The sequence below is a fragment of the Sarcophilus harrisii genome, chromosome 4 (genome assembly GCF_902635505.1).
Source record: "Sarcophilus harrisii chromosome 4, mSarHar1.11, whole genome shotgun sequence".
Taxonomy (NCBI): domain Eukaryota; kingdom Metazoa; phylum Chordata; class Mammalia; order Dasyuromorphia; family Dasyuridae; genus Sarcophilus; species Sarcophilus harrisii.
The window spans coordinates 139,572,360-139,592,642 of record NC_045429.1 but is presented as its reverse complement, the minus strand read 5'-3'; positions in this window follow the sequence as shown (position 1 = coordinate 139,592,642).

Here is a 20,283-nt window from a genome sequence, read left to right as displayed (position 1 = left end):
TTTTAAAGATAAGGAAACTGAGGTTCAAAGAGTATTTTTTTTTTATTTTCTGAAGTCTGAAAATATTTTTCTGAAAATATTGAGAGCTAGCACTACATCCATTTCATCAAAATTCAAATTCATTACTCTTATTCACTACCTATACAACCTCCTACATAATCTTCCAAAGTGATACAAGGAACAATCTCAAGATCTCTCTTAACAACTTTAGAATTGACTGCATGACATGGAAAACACTGGCACAGGACTGTCCAGCATGGCATACCCTCATTAGAGAAGTTGTTGTGTTCTATGATGAAAGCAGAATTGAATTAGCTCAGCAGCAATATGAGATGTGTAGTCAGAGAAACCCTCCCATATATTTCTGTCCAACCTGTGGCAGATCATTCTGAGCTTATATTGGTCTGATCAGCCATAGTCAGACACATTGTAACTCAACTCTAACATAATGCCATTTGTGTCCTCTTCAAGAATGAAGAACAACAACCCAATAAACCAGAGGGAACTCTAGAGCCAGAAATGAAATTGATCTAATATTTCCATGTGCATACAAAAGGAGACAAAAGCTGAATTTCTTGAATTTTATTAAGTCTTTCTTGAAAATTAGATGTATTTGACATAATTGTCACAACATTTGAGAGCAGAAACAGCATGTTACTTTTATTTCCATTAAAATAAATAAGAATTTTGCTTTAGAGAAGTTGTGCTCTAGAAATGGTAGAATTAACACTTGAGTTTTCCAGTTTTGAACCTACTGTGTGTTATTTATGATTAGATGAAAGATAAGCAATATCTTAGATTATACCTAAGGGGTAAAATATTTTTGTTCAAACACTGCTATACACTATTCATTTATTCACATATTCAAAGTGAAAAGGGGCCCTAGTCACTATTAGTCTGGGGGGAAGGAGAACACTTTCTGAGAACTCTGTTTCAATATTGAAATTTGTTGTTGTTCAGTCTTTTAAGGCATCTCCAAGTATTTGTAACCCCATTTGGGATGACTTGCCATTTCTTCTCTAGGTCATTTTACAGATGAAGAAACTGAGGCAAGCAGGGTTTTATTTATTGCATCATGATCTGAAAAGAAAGCATTTACTATTTCTGCCTTTGTGCATTTAATTTTGAGGTCTTTATGTCCTAATATATGGTCAATTTTTGAATAGGTTCCATGAACTGCTGAGAAGAAAGTATATTCCTTTCTGTCTCCATTCAATTTTCTCCAAAGATCTAACATACCTAATTTTTCTAATATTCTATTTACCTCTTTAATTTCTTTCTTATGTGTTTTGTGGTTTGATTTGTCTAATTCTGAGAGTGCAAGGTTGAGATCTCCCACTATTACAGTTTTGTTGTCTATTTCTTCTTGCAACTCTCTTAACTTCTCCTTTAGGAATTTGGATGCTATACCACTTGGTGCATATATGTTTAGTATTGATATTGCTTCATTGTCTATGCTACCCTTTAGCAAGATGTAGTTTCCTTCCTTATCTCTTTTAATTAGATCAATTTTTGCTTTTGGCAAGCAGGGTTAAGTGATTTGCCCAGTCACACATCTGACATCAGCTTGGAACTCAGGAAGATGTCTTTCTGATTGCAGACCCAGCACTCTATCCATTGTGCTACCTATCTGCCCCCAAATTAAAACTGAAATCATTAGTTGAAATTGAAGTTCTTTATTGTCGAACCAATATAGGAGAAGGAAGCCAAGAGAAGTGAGACTAGTAGCTGAGTTGCCAGACAAATTGCTTTGCAAATGAACTCTAAGATATAATAATTATTATTATCTATAAATGAAATAGTATTCTTGCTGTGTCTTTTAGACATTACACAAGTAGACATCAAAAGAAAAGTAAAGAAGGAAACATTTCAAACACAGGAGCTCTTTAAGTGGAAAAAAAATGCTAAAATAAAACAGATTACTCCTAAAGATGCTCTAGCTGGAAAAGCAGACTTTATTTTTATGGGTAGTTTAACTTCTAGTTCTTGTTACTAGAGCACTAGATAAAATATCTGCCAGCAAGGTCATCAGGCCCTCCCATTTCATCAACCCCGAAGGTGAACTTGATGCCTCTGTAATGAACACTTTGCTTTTGGGAGATTAGTTATAAACTTTCTGGTGGACATCTATCTTGTTTTAATATTATCTTACATGCTATAAAGTGATTCTTTCCCTCCACACTCTGACACAATAATTTTTTGGACATCTTTACCTCCATCCCTAGTTTAGATCTTCCTATTTTATTTTCTCTGCTTACTTTTTCAAAACGAATAATGCAAAGGGAATTCTACAATGGACCACTTTCTCTATAACACTGATCTCTGGGAATCCCCTTAGAAATGAAAATATTATGATGCTGTGTGGCATTATTACTTTGCTGAAAAATAATTACAGTAACAGTAATTACATAAGTTTAGGTAGTGATAAAAAGGATCTACCATGTCTTCATATTTATTAGTGAAAAGGAAATCATTTATGTCTTTGAGGATTACTGTAGAGAATGGTCATGGGAAGCTTGAAGATTTGAATTTCATCCTGTGGGTAGAACAAACTTTTAGAATTTTTTTTTTTGACACAAGGATTTTCAAATCTAAGTAACTCTTCTGTAAAGTGATAGTAATAAAGATCTTTTGCTTTCTCATACTGTTTTCTAGAAGACAAGTGGGGAAAGGGCCTTCCTATGATCTCAGGTTGCTATAGCTTTAATTCCAGAGGTCTATCCATTATATCTATACATAAATGAGGTAGACAGAGAGACAGATAGAGAAATAAATGATAGATGATAAATAGACAGATAGATAGATAGGCAGATCCCTCTCATCCCTCTTCAGACCCAGTGCTTTGTCTTGTCTTCTGCTTTATAACTTTTTATAAAGTCCTCATAGTTGACTTTCCCTGGGATTGATCTTTCTTATGCTGCAGGATTGTCTTTCTCCTTAAGTCTGTCATGATTTCAAAACCCCATTTCCCTTATCTTTTTGTTAGTGAAAGAGTGATATAACTCAACTAATTTTTGCTAAACTGTAAAGAGTAACATCACAACCCCTGACCTTATGCACAGCCTAATCAATCAATACAAATTGAATTCAAATTTATTGAACCATAAACTAACCAGACCCCATTTCTACTGAAGGCACTACCATCTTTTCATTTCTCCAGATTACCACCTCAGAATCATCTTAATTTCTTATTCTCATTCATCCAACACATTCAGTTGCCAAGTCTCCTTAATTTTATTTCAACAACATCCCTCACAACCAACCTTAATTAAGGACCTTGTCATCTCTCCTAAATTATTGCAATAGCCTCCTAATTACTACCTCAAGTCTCTTTCCTCACTAATCTATTTTCCACACAACTGCCAAAGTGAGATTCCTAAAGAACAGATCTGACTGTGGATATTTCCCTGTTCAATAAACTCTGTAGCTCAATTTAAGTTGTATTGTTCAAATAGAAAATCTCCTGTTTAGCATTTAAATTCTACACAACCTAGCTCTAACTTGCCATTCTAGACTCATTATACATTGATCTCCTTTACACACTATAGAGTCCAGCCAAGCTGATCTGAAATGTACTCTCCCTTCACTTCCATCTTTTGTAATCTCTAGTTTGCTTTAAAACACAGGTCAAATACCATCTTTTCTTCTCCATTCCCTTCCTGGATCCCAGCTGCTGGTGGTTCTTACTTCATATTTGTTTTTCATGTGTGTATATGTGTGTCTACATACACATATGTTCAGGGACATGTACATATCATATGTGTGTGTATGTTTCCTTCACTAGAACCAGGGCTCCTTGTGAACAGAGACATTCATTTTTACTTTTATATTCCCAGTGACTGGCATAATACCTTGGATATAGTAGGTGCTTAATAAATATTTGTTGATTGATTAAATATTTTTTGCAAAATCTATGATGAACAGAATAAACAAATTGAATGAAAACAAAAACTACATGCTTTATAAGTCCTTTACTTGACTTTAAAAAAATCAATTGAATGAGTACAGAATAGCAGAGAAGTGACTTGATAGCAGTTCATGCGTGTGTTATGGAACAGCTAACTTAATGTGAGTGAAAATTGTGCCATGAAAATCAGCTAAAACAATAGCAAAAATCAAATTCAAACTTAGGTGAAATTTTAGAAAAGTATAGTATCCAGAACAAAACCAGTGATGATGCTTCTGTTCTCTGCCCTGGTCAGACCATGCCATATTTAGTCACAAGTGCCAAATTTTTAGGGTATGAGGGTTAGAGTACTTCCCAAATACAAAGATGATAAATCAGTCAATAAACATTTATTCATCACTTGTGTGTGAGGCTCTCTGCCAAGTACAGAAATATAAAGAAAAGTTAGTGTTAATGCTAGGTCTTTCCCTCTCCCTCTCTTCTTCCCTGTCCCTCTCCTTCTTCTCTCTTTCCCTCTCTCTTTTTGCCTCTTTCTCCTTCCCTCTTTCGATCCCTGCCTCCCTTCTTCTCTCTCTCTCCTTCTCCCTTTTTTCCTCCTTCTCCCTCCTTTTCCCTTCTCTCTCCCTCCTTCTCCCTCCCCTTCTCTCCTTTTCTCTCTTTCTCTTCTCATATATACACCTACATATATATATATGTAGGTGTATATATGTGTGTGTGTGAATATACACATATATATGTATGTACGTATATATGTATATTCCTACCCCCAAAGAACTCACAGTAATGTAGAAAACAACATGCTGCACACAACAATGCATTAAAAAATGTAAAAAAAAAAATCATGTAAAAGAACTAAAGAAATACATCCTGGAGAAAGAATGACTAAGGAAGGATGTAATAGCCATTTTGAAAAAAAAGGGTTAGAAGATATAACTTATAAAAAACGGATTGCATAAATATTCTTAACCCTAGTGGGCAGAACAAAAAACAGACAGATTTGGGATACATATTTGTGTGTATGTGTGTGAGCGCAAGTGCATGCACATAGGCATATATACAAATATATGTACACAATACATATATACACATACCTATGTACATATATGTATGTATACATATACACACATATGTGTATGCATATGTTTAAAAAATAATGTTGCTGTCCCTCTCTGCAAAAAAAAAAAAAAAAAAAAAAAACTGAAAATAAAATGCATCTTGATATAGCACTTACTGCCAGAGGTGTTCAAGCAGAAGTACCAGTTTGGAATAGTAAAGAAAATTGTATTTCTTTATCATAGGGACTGACAAAATTCCTTTGAGGTTCTTTCCAACTCTAAAATTCTATAATGTAATGAGATATATTGGGTGAACTTTTCACCACAACAAAATCCAGCTTACAAGAGTTTCACCTTCATTAACACCACATGAAGAAGAAATTAGATATGCATAAAATCTTGCTCCTTTATGTCAATTTTCTATGCTGCCTAGGTTGGGATCACCTAAAAAAAAAAAGGAAAACCTGATAATAATAGTTTTTCTATTCGTAGGAGTCAGCTTAACATTCAGGTATTCAATCCCAAATAGTCATGCTAGGAACTACAAATCTTTCTGGTTTTTAAAAACATCTTTGCTATTTGAAATTTCTATTCCTACTGAAGTGATTAAGTTTTATCCATCTCTATATCCCCTCCAGACCTTTGCACATAGTCAATGCTCAATCAATGTTCATATATTTATATTGAATTGGACTCACTTTTCATTCACCATTTGCTACCCACAGTTTCATGTTACTACTAGTGGCTTATTCCACTGTTTGGTAACTACACATATATCATTGTGAGAGAAAAGGAGAAAGAGACATAGAGGGAAATGTAATATCATCCTTTCAGATTGATGAAGTTACTACTACTAAACATGTGTGCTTCTGGGCCTAAAAGAACCAAAGTATTGAGAATATTTCCCCTAATACTCAAATATAATCACAGCCTTTTGATTTGTGGTTGACTCCATAAGCCTGTGTATAAAATATATGATCAGCCTCCATGATTTTGAGAAGTCCTACTGACTTCAGAAAAATATAAATTCTTTATTCTGACATTTAAAGTATTCCCACAGTCTAGCTCCCATCTACCTTACAAATCTCATTTTACTTTATTCCCTTTTACCCGTTCACTATTTTAGTCAATTCTAGTGAAAACAAACCTAAATGACATTCCATATCTTGGCTTCATTCCTTTACATATGTGGAACAGACTCTCTACTTACTTCTTCTAAAATTAATATATTCCTTTGAGTTAATCTCAAGTGCTATCTCCTGCTATAACAGGTTAGGTCTTCAGAATAATAAAACTAGCTAATTTTCCTTTCTAGAGGGATCCCAGAAGACTAGAAAATAGTGGGGGGGTTTTAAGTACTATAGTTCATGAGCTTCTACTTGTACACTTCTTCCTATGATTATCAATTTATCAGATTATTATTGAAATTTTTCTTTTTGATTTTGTTCTCCAGCTACCTACCTCCTCAGAACAATAAACTTCATTTCCTCACCCCTTTCAATTCCTAAGCCTCCTTTACCATTTTCTCATGAGGATTTATTTTTTAATGTAGTAATTATTGGTTCTCTCCTCCACTTTTTCCTCCCCACTTTTTCTTCCCACCTCCCTGGCAGTTCATATTTTCTAAAGACAGAATTTTTTTCTTTTTGTATTTTACTTTTAGGTGCTTTTGAATCTTTACTTGGTTCTTTTAGCATGTCCCCAATTCACACTCTTCCTCCTCAACTCCTCTGGGTTTAGTTCCTCCCTTACTACCAATTATGTTCATGGATAGTTCTTACTTAGCCATGAAAATAGGGGACTGAAGGAGAATGATTAAAAGGAATGGGAAGAAAGATCCTTCCTATTTTGTTTTTTTCTTTCCTCAAGTTATAGTCCTAGATTTCTTACTTTACCTATGATGAGCCATTTTGTCAAATATATCTGTGTTGGGGCTGTAAAAATTTACTTGTGTAACTAATCACTCAGTTTCCATTAAAAAAATTTAACACTCCTCTCCTTAACCACCCTCCCCCTCTATTGAATCATCCAGATTTAATTAGCTTTTAGAAAGATCTATCATCAATTGGAGATTGGCTGAATAAATTGTGGTATATGAATATTATGGAATATTATTGTTTGGTAAGAAATGACCAGTAGGAGGATTTCAGAAAGGCCTGGAGAGACTTACATGAACTGATGCTGAGTGAAATGAGCAGGACAAGAAGATCATTATATACTTCAACAACAATACTATGTGATGATCAATTCTGATGGACGTGGCCATCTTCAGTAATGAGATGAACCAAATCACTTCCAATAGAGCAATAATGAACTGAACCAGCTACACCCAGTGAAAGAACTCTGGGAGATAACTGTGAACCACTACATAGAATTCCCAATCCCTCTATTTTTGTCCATTTGCATTTTTTATTTCCTTCGCAGGCTAATAGTAATATTTCAAACTCTGATTCTTTTTGTATAGCAAAATAGCTGTTAGGATATATATGCTTTAACATACTTACCATGGTCAACCTACCATTGGGGGAAGGGGATGGGGGGAAGGAGGGGAAAAATTGGAACAAAATTATCAGTGCTGTAAAATTATCTATGCATATAACTTGTAAATAAAAAGCTATAAAAAAAATTTTAAAAAAAGAAAGAAAGATATATTTACTAAGGCATCTCAGTTTAAAAAGTTGGTACAAAACAATTCCCCATTCCCACTCCTTTCCTAAGTCTGTGATTCGTTCTTCCATCAATACATACAGAGTCAATGGGAAAGTAGGCAGAAGTTTAGCTTACATGTGGCATAGGGGTAAACTTCTAGCTTCTGGAATTCTTTTATTAGAGTCCTCAAGATATCCAAGTTAACGTGTAACTTCTGCTCAAATCCTTGCACAGTTCTAAGGCAGTCTTTGCTTATCATGTCTAATTTGTCCATGACTTCAGTGCATGCATTGCCATTAGTTACTGAAATTTTAGGAATGCTTGTAGGATCTAGGACATCAATGAAAAGTCCCAAATCCTTTGCCCTTCCAAAGCTCAAAAATTTCTCCTTTTGTTAAAAGGAAAGGGAGAAAAAGGTTTTACCTTCATCCCAAGAGATTTCTTCATAAAATTTTGGCTATAGAAGGCTTCTAGCATTAAGCTGCCAAATACTCAAATATGCAATTCCAAAGTGGCTTTCTGGTTTTATATAATCCCCACAAAATATGACCAAGTCTCCTCAACCAATCTGAATATACTTTTTGAAAAACAATACTCTTTCATCCAGTAGCTTTCAAGGACTGCTAAATTAAACATGGACTTTCATTGATTTGATTGATTGATTCAATAGAAATATTCTCACCTGCTTAAGATATCTGAGACTAGAATCTTGTTAGTTACTTAAGACAGATGGAGTGATTGTGTGATTGAACGACTCACTCTTACATTTATTTATATTCTTAAAACCAATTACTGTACAAAGCCTTATGCAGCAGATAGTATGTATTTTTTGAGCTGAAATGAATTGAAATGTTTGGCACCATTATGAATAATAGCTTACACTTATTAGTGGAATACTTCTTCTCTTTAACAGTTACAAAACATTTTACACACAATATTAAATCCAAGTCTCATAACAGCTCGAAAAAAGAAGTTTATTACTCATTGCGGTTTGGAAGTGATTCTGGTTTCTTTATGGAGCACAACTCTGGAAGGCTCCACCATGTGTGAAAGATTTAAAAGAAAAAAGAGTGGGAGAAAAATTCTATGAAGAATTTGAGGAAAAACAAATTATGTAAACATATTTTGAGAATTAATTGAAAAGTGGGTCTAAGGAAGGAAAGAGAAATACAATAAAGATATGGCTCAGAAGTAAGGGATGAGAGATCAAAAACTAAAGGATGACTATAAAGAAACTTCATAACTCTACTTTCTGAATACTTTTTTTGGGGGGGAAGAGAAAGCACCAAACACTAAATACCATATAGCATGGCAAAAACAAAATTATTCTTAGTAAAAAGGAAATGACATAGTGGGAATGATTTCTGACTCAACCATGTAAGACCAGAGCACTGATGTCTTGAAGAAAAAAAAAATAATTATTACAAAGTTAGAAGGAATTTGAATTAGGAAAAATATAAAGTATACAGTGAAAATAATTAAAAACTGATCTGTTTAGATGAATTGTTGATAATATTCCTTTTTTTTCCTCTGTGGGTAGTAAAGTAGTAGAGATTGTAATAATTCCTCTATGTAGCTCAGAAACTAATCCTGCCCATTATATGAATTTAATTCACTGTAATTCAGTGTAATATTTATTGAGAGCTCTTATGGGTACATATTGCTAAGCACTTGTATGGCTACTCAGTAATGCTCTGTATCTAGTGAAGGACAGAAAAGATTCTGTTTAAAAGGAGGAAAAGAGAGAAAGTAAATAAATAAACAAAGACTGGCAGACATGAGCAAAATTTCCAATGATTAAATGAGACAATATTTGTAAGGTGTTTAGAATAGTACCTATTACATAGTAAGAATTTAGCAGATGCTTTTCTCCTTCTTTTATTGTGCCATAATATGATCTTTCATTTCATTTGTTTCTTTTCCCACCTTGATTCAACTAACCATAGACATTTAATTTTCTCCTTAATTAATTTCATAAGAACATTATTAGCCAAGCTCTTAACATTGAAAAAAAACTTTTTTTTCTTGCATAAAAATTCTATAACAGAAAAAGAATATTACCCGGAGTTTATTACATTTTAAAATGTGTCAAATCGCATATTTACAACTAGTACGTTTGCAACCTAAAGAGAGAAATTTTTATCTTTTAGGGGAAAAGAAATCAAATCCTTTTGGTTTTAAGAAAGCTTGAAATATCTCAACAATCATCTTTGATATTAAATATAATCTTTCGGAATACAATTCTTACATTGTAAATATTGGTAACAAAATGATGCAGATAGTAGCCTTTAAAGTATAATTATTGCTAATAACCAAATGAATGCCAAGTGAATGCCTGGTTCAGACAACAATATGTGGAAAAGTTATAACAATACTTCTTTGTAATAATACTTTGGAGATGTAGGTGTTAATAATTGTTAATAATAATAGACAAAAAGAATTTACACGTATACACATTTAAAGCTAGAGAATATAATGTAAAAAATATGGAGGTGCAGAAAGTCACAAATCCAGAGGAGGGGAAACATATATATGAATAAGTTTTAAAAAGCATTTGTTAAGCACTTACTATTTGCAAAGAGTTGTATTCTCTTACATGATCAATTGCCTAGTGAGACAATCTGATGATGTTAGCAGAGATTCATATCCAAATAGGTTAATTCAGTTCTGTGACAACTCTCAATTCCAGCTAAAGAAACATCCTGATTAAAAACAGTATTTCTTTAGATTCATCATTTCTTAGTATTTGTACAAAGTAACTGATAAACTTTTTCATATGTTTCTAGTCCTTGAAATGGTATGGCCTCAGACAAACTGAGACATGGTAAAGACTATTATTTAGAAAGACTAAGCTCACCCACTGTATCCAGGCCATGCCTGCTCATCTTGACTAGTAATCTTATCAGTGGACTTTGATGACTAGAAAAGAGAATGAGGTTGATGACTTTGTGTAGCTCTGCTTCATTTAAATGCAATTCATGTGCAAATCATGACATCACCCTTGTGATGCCAGTGATCCTCTTCAAGAAGGAAGCATGAACAACTAGATCAGTACATGCTGGATTTTTTTTCCTGTTGGAAATTGCTTCATGTAGAGCAATAATGTAGTACAAATACTACTTAGCTCAGAAATCAACTTTGTTATAACAATTTAATTCACTGTAATTCAATGTAATATTTATTGAGTATTCTCATATTACTCAGAAGCTGTATAGTTACTGAGTGATTCTTCAGTTCTAGTGAAGAGCAGAAAAGAGTGTTTGAAAAAAAAGAAAAGAGAGTAAGAAAAAAAAAAACTAATAAATACTGTAAGACATAAGCAAAATCCCTACTTGGGGAAGGGCTAAATAAGTTTTACTACATGAATGTACGAATATTACTGCAATGAATGATATGTAAAGAAATCCTTAATATAATGAATACAAAAAAGCATGGAAAGAGCTTCCTGATTGATATAGAGTGAAGTAAGAAAAAATATATGAAGAGACAGCAACAAAATAAATGGAAAAAAATTACATACACAAAATTTTAAAAAATGAATGTAGTAAAATTACAAAGAGATCATTTATTACTCAAAAGAAGAAATATGAGAAACCTCATATTTCATATGAGAACCCTGCAACCCAATCTTTATGGAGATTGGAGTTCAACAGATATTGCACAGTATACATGTTTTGAATTTTTTCAGTATATTGATCAGTTATGCTCATATTTCTTCCTTTTTATTTTCTAAACTAATTTTTATTGTAAGGAATGACTTTCTGGGAGGATAAGGGTAGATAATGGGGGAAATTAGGATGTAAAAATAAAAGACAACAGTAAAAATATTTAACAAAAAGAAAAATATATATATATATATATTTAGGTTATATTTGAGCATTCTGTAATCGTGAAGAGTTATCCTCATCCTGTTTTGTATTATAAGTTTTAAAAATCTTACTCCATGAAGTATTGAAGACAATATCAGGTCAGCCTGATTTTAAACCATTGAGACTTATTTAAACAGCTTCAGGAACATCAGTTGAATCACAGATGCTTCTGGTGATTCTGGGACTGTTTTGGGCAAATCACTTAATCTTATTGTTTTAATCAGTCTACAAATATATAAATTGTAGAACAGTTATCCATTTGCATCAATAGATTAATAAAGGGTTTCCTCCATTCACTTTTTCCTCTTCCCTTCTCACCTCTCTTTGACCCCAGCTCTAGGAAATGGATCTGGTGGTACCTGTTCTTCATTGGAAACAATTCTCATGGGATGTGAGAATTTGAGCCTTGTAGGCTGACAGGGTGTACATTAAGCAACTCAATAATTAAACCCAGGATGCCTGGGACTTGAGCCCAAGAGGGCTTTGGTATTTGGAATGGGGATTGTACTTTATAGGACCAAAGCTAAACTATGAATTACCAGGAACTGAGGTGATACAGGAAAAGAAGACAATTATACCTCCCACATTTTGGGGGAATTAAGTTCATATATTTGTAATTTTTCCATTTGGAAGTAAAGATTTCTTTGCAAAATACATACATATACACAAATGTGTATGTATTTATAACATATATAGGATACATAGAATCTTTCTTGATGGAATTTAAGTAAGCTTCATGATGGTTGACATTACTTCATTTCAATCTTGTCATTCCATTGAACTGAACTCTCCAGAGAGACTGCTCTCTCCAAATTGATGATCTCTTAGTTCACAAAAGTTCACGTTTCTTCAATTCCTATTCTTCTTGATCTCTCTGCAGTCATTGGTACATAATATACTTGATATCTCTCCTCCTTGATACTCTGCTTTCTCTTCCTGAGTTCCCATCCTACCCATTTAACTGTTCCTCAATTTCTTTTACTAAATCCTCAACCAGATCACACCCTGTAACTGTGGGTATCCACAATCTTCTGACCTAGATCCTCTTTCCTTTTCCCTTTACATTACTTCACCTGATGATCACAATATCTCCTGTAGATTTATTTGCCATCTCTATGATTCACAAATCTATGTATGCTGTCCTATCTCTGCTGACTTCCAATCTTGCACTTCCAAAGGCTTCTTGGATATCTCAAACTAAATATCTTAACACAATATGTTTAAACTAAACTCATTATTCCCCGCCAAGCTCTACCTATCTTTTATCTTCCTTATATACTCCTTAGAGGAGGCAATAGCAGTTTTCCAATGCCTCTGACTCACAATCTAGGGATTATCCTTAACCTCACCATCTCTCACCTAACTATCTAATCTATCAACTTGTTTTATAGATTTCACTTTTGCAACATCTCTGCAATATCCCTTCTTTTTTTCTGACGCTATCACCATTCTGGTACAGGGTCTCATCAATTCTTGCTTAGATATTTACAATAGATTATTGGTAAGTCTGCCTGCCATACATCACTCCTCACTCTAATCCATCCTCTATTCAGTTAACCAAAATGATTTTCTTAAAGCACAAGTCCAATCATATCATCTTTCTCAGTAAACTTCAGAAGCTTCCTGGCACCTCAAAGATTAAACATAAAATCCTCTGACATTAAAAACCCTTAATAATCTAGATCATTTCTACTTACCCTGTATTCTTTTTTATATATTTTTAATTTTTTTATAATAGCTTTTTAGTTTTCAAACTATATGAAAAGGTAGTTTTCAGTATTCACCCTTGCAAAACCTTGTGTCCCACATTTTCCTCCTTCCTTCCTTCTCTCCCCACTCTCCTAGACATGAAGTAATCCAATATAGGTCAAATGTGCAATTCTTCTAAACATATTTTCACATTTATCATGCTATCCAAGAAAAATCAGATCAAAAAGGGAAAAAAATGAGAGAGAGAGAGAAAAAAAAAAGAAGCAGCAAACAACAAAGGTAAAAATACTATATTGTTATCCACATTCAGTTCCCATAGTTTTCTCTCTGGATGTAGATGGTTCTCTGCATCATAAATCTATTGGAATTGATCTGAATCACCTCACTGGGCCTAGTCCATCCCAGTTGATCATCACATAATCTTGTTGTGGTGGTAAACAGTATTCTTTTGGTTCTATTCTTCACTTAGCACTCTATATTTCACTTAGCATCAAGTCTCTCCAGGCCTTTCTGAAATCATCCTACTCATCATTTCTTATGCAACAATAATGTTATATTACATTCATATACTATAACTTAATCATTCCCCAATTGATGTTGAGGAGTATTCTTCCTTGCCATTCCATGAACAAGATATTCCATCATCTTTTAGCTCTGGGGCATTTTTTCTGGATTGGGCTGTCCTCTATCTCTGAAATTCTCTTCCTTCTCATTCTGTTTATTGGTTTCCCTAGCTTTCTTTAAATCCCAGCTAAAAACACATTTTCTATGGGAAGCCTTTCCCAACTTCCCTTTATTCTAGTATGCTCAGTATGCTTAATATGTTCTATCCACTTCACTGCTAATGCCTTCATCTACGAACCTATTCCCTTTTTATTCTGTATCTATTTTCTGTGTGTTGATTTATCTTTTGCTTTCCTCACCCATTAGAATATAAGTTCCTTAAAAGGAAGACTTATTTTTTTCTTTTTAAAATTTTTTAAATTTTATTTTAAAAAAAAACAAAAGAAAAAAAACTACAAAACAAAATAAAACAAAACTAAAGAGAATAATGTCACATGCCTAGCAGAACATCAGGGAGGATTCAAAATATATAACGGTGAATTACCAGTTTAAAAAAAAAAAATATATATATATATATATATATATATATATTAGTAGAATAAATTGTATTCATGAGTATCCATCTTTTCTTTACTTCCTTGTAAATTTTTTTTTTGTTCTCTGCTGTGTACCTTTTTTTACTTTATACATTTTTCCCCTTTTTATCCCCTCCATCTCCCCCAAGCAGGCTACAGTTAAGACATATTTGTGTGTACATATGTAGATATATGCATATACATACATACACACCCCATACACATATACATACATATATCTTAAGTATTCCTGCTACTTAACTTGCCTTGCTATTATTTTATCTCTACTGCATGGATTCCTCCCTTGTCTTCTCCCACTCTTTGCTTTCCTGTCTATTCACTCCTCCACCTTATTTCTTTGTAGATTTTGGAGGGACCCTTATGCCCCTTATGGCCCTTCATGCCCTTCATGTTAAATTATCTATTCCTATCGTGATTAGGTTTTCAGAACTATAAGCCTCCACTCTCTAATGCCTCTGTGTCTATTCTTCTGCATCTCATTTGTATAACATAATTACTATTTTTTTTTACCTAAAACTCTGCCCCAATCTTTCTTTTGAGCTACCTTATTGCTAATATCAATCTTAAAACATATGGTATACATTTTCCATGTTAAAAAAAAAAATAAACAACTTGTCCATGTTAAGTTCCTTGAAATTGATGTTTGACATTGGCTCTTATATTAAATTTTGTGTTAAGGTTGGGTTTGGTTGATAGGAAGTCCTGAAAATCTGCAAGTTCATTAAATGTCCATTTTTTCTGCTCTCATTCAATTTTATGGATAATTTTGCTGGCTATGATATGATTCCAGGACCTGCTGTCTTTTATTTTGTCTGCTGATAGGTCAGTACAATTCTAATTGTAGCACCAGCATATTTGAATTTTTTTTTTTTATTTCTTACAAAATTTTCTCTCTGATCTGGGAATTTTGAAATTTAGTAATAATATTCCTATATGTTTTCCACAAAGGATCTCATTGAGGTTGACTGATGGATTTTTTCTATTTCTACTTTCTCCTTGTGTTCTATCACTCCACAATTTTCTTGAATTATTTCTTGAATTATTGTATCAAGATGTTTTTTTTTAGTCACAACTTTCAAGTAGTGAAATTATTCTCATATTTTCTCTTCTTGATCTGTTTTCTGGATTGTTGTTTTCTTATAAGATGTTTCACATTTGTTCTATATTTCATTCTTTTAACTTATTTTGTTATTTCTTGGGTTCAATTAGCTTCATTGGCTTTTTCTTGGCCAATTCTAATTTTCAGAGTTTTTTTCATCTTTGAGACTCTATACATGCTTTTCTAGTTGGTTAACTTTATATCTTTTAGTTTTTCTTGGATGGTTTTTATTTTTTTAGTTTTTCCTTAATATTTCTCATTTGATGTTTACATTCTTTTTTGAGTTCTTTAAATTCTCTCTGAGCAGGGACCATTTCATGTTATTCTTTGGGGTAGAAGCTTTTTTTACTTCAATGTCCTCCTCTGAAGATGAACCTCAGTCTTCCCTGTTCCCAAAGTAAGTTTCTGTGGTTGGATTCTTTCTTCCTTGCTGATTCTTCTTCTTCTTCTTTTAAATAAGAAATATTAGTTTTAATATTTTTTAAATAAAAAATATTATTAATAAATACCTCTAATCATAGGGTGGGGGAATGGTGCTTCAAGCTTCTCTTCAGCTCTCCACTCTGACTAGGAATCCTAAACCAAGAGTTCCACCCTCCTATAAGTGCCCACAGCCAGCAGTGCCCTTGCCCCATTGCTTTTGCACTCACTGGGTTATGGTTCCTTCTTGTCTAGGGGCACATCTACACCTAGCATTTCCAATCAACAGAGGTCCATTCTGTCTTCCTGGACTCAAATCCCTACTGGACAAAGAGTTCAGGAGGTGAAAGTCTCTGTTGTTACTGCTGAGCCTCCAGCCACAACTAACTGGCCCCAAGGGGACCCTATCATGAAGCTAATCCAAAGGTGTTTGCATTTCTGAGAGGTTAATTCTGGCCTAAGGCCTTTCTTCAGATCTCAATTTATTTCAGGCAGACTCCAGTTGTGTTCCAAGTCTACTTGGTTTTTCATCAGTCTATGTTCACCCTGAGGCACAAATTTGTTCTATTTGTGGGGGAAATCAAGAGAACTTAAAATGTACCAACCTTCCATCTTCCCAAAATCTTCCCAGAATTCTCCTGACTTTTCTTTTAAACAGTGGTAGTGGTGCTTACAAAGTAAGAAATACCCTCATTACCAAAGTGACTGAAAAGATAAGAACTTGCATATGCTTTTAAGTACCTAGTCCCTATTCCTAAAATGAAGTGGCTCCCTCAACCACTATACCAAAGACTCTTTTGGCTACTTTGTTTTCCTCCACTGGGTAAAGAATTCTAGACAAATGCACTGTTCTTATCTGTGCAATGCATTTCTCTATTTCAAAAATACTCATAATAACTAGATTTTTTTTGTCCCATTCAATCAGATAATTCTCACAATCATTAATTCATTCAACAAATATTTATTTGGCATTTACAATGTTTAGGATATCTAATAGTGTGCTCAATCCTGGCAAAGACACAAAAATATCTTAGTTGGGGATTTAAGACAGACATATATATTGAATTAAAGAATAAAATAAGAGGTGCATAGATCATAAATTATTGGAGCTTAAACTCCATTGAATCTCCTGGAAGTCTAAAATTATTTTAGTCATCAGGAGAGGGTAACGATGAGATTAAATTTAGATTTTGTATCTAGGGAAATAATGGGACTTCAAGGAATGCCCAGCATGCAAAAGGATTTTCAGTGGGGAATTGCTTCTAATAGTTTTTTAGTTGATTATCTAAGTATACCGTCATATGATCTGCAAAGAGTGATAATTTGGTTTCTTCGTTACCTCCTCTAATTCCTTTAATTTCTTTTTCTTCTCTTATCGCCAAAGCTAACATTTCTAATACAATGTTGAAGAAGAATGGGGATAGTGGGCAATTTTGTTTCACCCAGATCTTATTAGGAATGGTTCTAGTTTATCCTCATTACATGTGATGCTTGCTGATGGCTTTAAATAGATACTATTGATCATTTTGAAGAAACTGCATTTATTTCTAGACTCTCTACTGTTTGGGAATGGGTGTTAGATTTTCTCAAATGCTTTTTCTGTATCTATTGAAATAATGATGATTTTTGTTAGTTCAGTTATTGATATAGTCAATTATACTAATAGTTTTTCTAATATTGAACCAGCCCTGCATTCTGGTATAAATCCTAGTCATGGTGTATTAGACTATGGATAACTTGATGTAATCTCTTTGCTAATATTCTATTTAAGATTTTTGCATCAATATTCATTAGGGAAATTGGTATATAATTTTCTTTCTCTGTTTTGACCTTACATAGTTTAGGTATCAGCACCATGTCTGTGTCTTTTATTTGTTTTTTGCTGAGGGAATTGGGGTTAAGTGACTTGCCCAGGGTCACACAGCTAGGAAGTGTTAAGTGCTTGAGGCCAGATTTGAACTCCAGTGCTCCTGACTTCAGGGCTAGTAGACTAGTACTCTATCCACTGTGTCACCTAGCTGCCCCAATGTCTGTCATAAAAAAAAAAAAGTAGCATTCTTTCTTTATTTTTCCAAATAGTTCACATAGTATTAGAATTAATTATTCTTTAAATATTTGGTACAATTCATATGTAAATCCATCTGGCCTTGGAGATTTTTTCTTAAAGAGTTGATTAATAACTTGTTTAATTTCTTTTTCTAGAATGGAGCTATTTAAATAATTTATTTCCTTTTCTGTTAATCTGGGCAATCTATGTTTTTCTAAGTATTCATCTATTTCACTTAGATTAGCAGATTTATTGCCATACAATTGGGCAAAATAGTTCCTAATTATTACTCTAATTTCCTCATCATTGGTACAAAGTTCATCCTTTTAATTTTTAATACTAACAATTTGATTTTCTTCTTTCCTTTTTCTAATCTAAATTCAAGTCTTCTCTATTTTGTTTTTTTCATAAAGCCAACTCTTAGTTTTGTTTGTTGGTTCAATGTTTTTTTTTTTTTTTTTACTTTCAGTTTTATTAATCTTCCCATTTATTTTCAGAATTTTAAATTTGGTATTTAAATGAGGGTTTTTTATTTGTTCTTTTTCTAGATTTTTTAGTTGCATGCCCAATTCATTGATCTTCTCTTTCTATATTTTATGCAAGTAAGCATCTAGATAGATAAGATTTTTCTTAAGAACTGCTTTACCTGAATCCCATAAATTTTGGTATGTTGTCTTATTATTGGTATTCTCTTGGATGAAGTTATCAATTGTTTCTATGATTTGTTGCTTCCCACACTCATTCTTTATGAGCAGATTACTTAGTTTCCAATTAATTTTTGATCTATTTTTCATAAATGAATTTTCAGAATGAGAATTTGATATAGAAGTTAGGACTGGAAATAAAAACTGAAATTATTCAAAAGTGCATCATAGAGATACTGGTTAAAGTTATAAGACTAAATGGATTACTAAAGAGAGGGAAGATAAAATAAAAATAGAGAGATAAAAACTGAGCCTAAAAATGTTCATAGTTAAGAACCAAGAGGAAGAAGATACAGTAAAGGAGATACAGATGAAGTTAACAGAATATAGGAAGAGAAATAGTGATGAACATTTATGGAGAGTAAGGGTTTCAAGAAGTAGGAGGTGGTCATTGGATAAAACAGAAGAATAATACTTATTGCCTTTAAGTACCACTTTAGATTTTTAACTTCAGACTATTTTTTTCCCCTTATTTCAACTATTTTTGACATTATTTCTTTATTTGAACATCAAACTAACTTATAGGGGAAAAAATTTCAGATTTACAAATGAAATAAACTAAGATGTCATCTAGTCAACCCCCTCATTTCACAGGTAAAGAAATTGAGACACTGAAAAACATTACATACATAAAGGCAGATAGTGGCAGAATAGAGATGTGATGTAAGCAATCTCTAAATCAAGAATTTTTTCTACTTTATCATTCATTTAATTTTCTTTATTGAACAGTTATTATATTAAATTACTATATTATTATATAACATTATTATGCTATAAAATATTAATTCTCATACCTCCAACCTTGATTTTTTGATTAAAATGTAATTTTCTCTGTTTAATGCCACACTTATGAAAACCATTCTCTGTTATCGTTGTCAAAAAGATTTTCCTCAATGATGTTCATATTAGTGCATAAGATCTTGATTATGTCCTAAATATAAGAGTAACAATTGCTACACTTTAAAACTCATAGACAATCTCTCCAGTATAATATTTTCAATGATTTGTTTCTAAGTGTAGGGTTCCTCAAGATATGATTATTTCAGGCAAGGACTCACCAATCACTGAACAAGCCTTGATCAAAGTTACAGAGTAAATAAGTTGCAGAGTCAATCTGACTATAAATCCAGGACTCTTTGAATTTGTTAGTACATTAAAACTGAAGAATTGGAATAGCAATCATATTTCTTTGTTACCAAGTATATTTTAAAGGCTATATTGATTATCTCTAGATACTTTTATGCAGTAATACACCAATTTTTATTTTTTAGGCATAATTTCTCTACCAATTTTTAATCCAAAATATCCAGTATCCCATTGGACATTATACTTGAAGGTCCCACCATTTATTATTAAAAAGTAGTTCACTTCTCTCCAACTTTTCACCAACATTTTAGAAATTCAATTCATTTTCCAATGAAAATTAATCATTAGCTACAAATGATTATTTTTACTTCATGCTATGGAAGAGGCATCATGTTTGAATTAATCCTGATATCACTTTACCCAAATAACTTCTTCATATTGATAACATTGATGAATAGTCTGGTGGACAGAAAGAAACTAAAGAATTGATCCTCAAGCCCTGAAAAGATTTATGTGAACTGCTGCCGAGCAAAACAATTAGAAACAGGAATACTTTGTACATAATGACAGTGAGAAT